This window comes from Peromyscus leucopus, chromosome 10, assembly GCF_004664715.2.
Source record: "Peromyscus leucopus breed LL Stock chromosome 10, UCI_PerLeu_2.1, whole genome shotgun sequence".
NCBI classification, from domain to species: domain Eukaryota; kingdom Metazoa; phylum Chordata; class Mammalia; order Rodentia; family Cricetidae; genus Peromyscus; species Peromyscus leucopus.
The window spans coordinates 81372313-81374305 of NC_051071.1; the positions used below are offsets into that span (position 1 = coordinate 81372313).

Sequence of the window (1993 nt, forward strand, 5' to 3'; positions counted from 1 at the left end):
TCCTGCGAACAGACATTATTCATTAAGGCATCATGGAGGTAGAACACATAGATAGTAAAGTGCTTTGTTATTAAATATAATAAGAAAATGCAAGGGACTCATTCTGAGCTAAAAATGCCCCCAGACGTTGATTGAATTTTCATCATATTCCTTTATATAGATAATAGTTGCTGACCTCAGAGCAATCATTTTAGTAACAGTTGTGCACAGTGCTAGGATACCGAGATTAGTGAGATAAATAGCAGTGATTGTCCAACTACATTAGAGTAGCCAGTAATTAAGGGTGTACAAGTTCATCAGAAGCACCAAGTGTCAGGGGCATCTTTTAGGGGTAGTTTTGAAGGGCTGTCACATGGGCTGGTCTTTTAGTGCAGCCATGTTCACGAGTCCATCGGGTGGATTAGGGGAGGTAGAAGGGCTTTTATACTGAGGTGCAGTATTACAAAGCGGGAGAGGTGTTGAGACAGCAAACACCCTTGACTCCCCTAAGTCAGCTGTGTTCCTTAGTCCGATGGCAAGTTTTAAGAAGCTGGGTAGCTGCTCAGTTCCTGAGTTTTCATAGGAAGAGTCCAGCTGTGGGTGTAACAGATAGTATCATAGACGACATTGGAGTTTGCAGCTGAAGACATGGCGGGACCGAATGCCATACACAGCGTGCAATGTTTCAGAGCCACTAGAGACTCCGAGAGGTGCAGCCACATGGTGGTGAGAAGGTGAAGGTGCATGCTGGGGGCTGTGTGCTCGAGGGGAAGCACCCTGGGAGGCCAGGCCACTCTGGGAGGGGTAATAAGGGCCGAGTCAATGGGGGAATGGCGTGGATTGGAGACGTGAAAGCTGCAGTAACTGGTAAGGAGATGGCGTTGATGTCTGCTGGCCGGAGGACTGGCGTAGGTGGAGGTGCACTTAATGTAGAGGAACTGGTGGTGACCCTGTCCTAAAAGGGGAGCGGTATCTTTTGAATTCCTGCCTTTCAGGTACTGGTAGGATGCAGTCTCTGGAGATTAATGTTAAAGATGTTAGACTGGAATTTAGGATTCAGATACCAGTTAAAAAGACCAGTGTCAGCCAGAACTACTGGTGTACATGGTAGTCACTGTTCAGTTTAGAACTTGAGAGACTATGGAGGGAGGAACGGCCAAGGAGAGAACTCTGGGGAATGTACGTGTTTAAGGAGTCTAAGTTGTTAGTGGGAGAAAATGGTCTATAGGGTTGTAGGAATGTGACAGTGTGGATTTTGGAGAGAAGGAAATGTTCCAGAGACCACTCTGCATGATGGAAATTAATAGTTCCTCTATTGTATGCTAATTAGTTTTCATTCCTGCATATTGTACTTCCAGTCCTCAGTAACTGGAAAAATACCTTCGTCAGAAGGAGAGGAAGAGGTAAGTATGTGTAACTGGATCAGTACAGATTGATTCTCACCTGGAAACATCCAGTTCAGGAGGCCAGTGTATTAGGGAGGTAGCGTACTTTTAGGTAAACTAAGGTTCTTAAAGATGTGTTTGCCTTAGAAGAGGCACACCTCAGTAAGTGTCCCTGATAGTGTCCGTGTCAGAGCTGGTTCTCAGCACTGAGCAGTCTGCGTGAGCTACGTCGGTACTAACTTAAAACAGCAGCTTTTAGGAAGCAGAGTGCAAATGAAAACAAAACAAAACACATCCTGACAGGTAGGTAGCAGATACCATAAAGAGAAAAGGCGAAGTCCCTTTGGAGGGTGGAGAGTGATGTTGGTAGTGGAGAAGACCATTCATATCCTTGTCCTGTTGAGGGTCCTGCTCTAGGATGGGTGCTGTGACTGTGGTTGCTCTGTAGTGTAGACGGGTAGACTACACTGTCTGCCTTACAGGACCTCATCACCTGCCCAGGACAAGGTCAGGGAACTGACGGCACTCTTCCCAGGAGGGGAACTGCTGAGGACATGGGATGCCATGTGTTAGTACAAGTCGATACTGAAATACTTGAATACTGTAATGATTTTTCTTTGAACCTTTAG

At 46.0% G+C, this 1993-nt stretch overlaps 1 protein-coding gene across 2 annotated transcripts in view; it reads left to right on the forward strand.

Moving 5' to 3' along the window:
• Bmp2k (BMP2 inducible kinase) overlaps nucleotides 1-1993 on the forward strand; it is a 110590-nt gene that overhangs the window by 103508 nt on the left and 5089 nt on the right. The window lies entirely within an intron of this gene.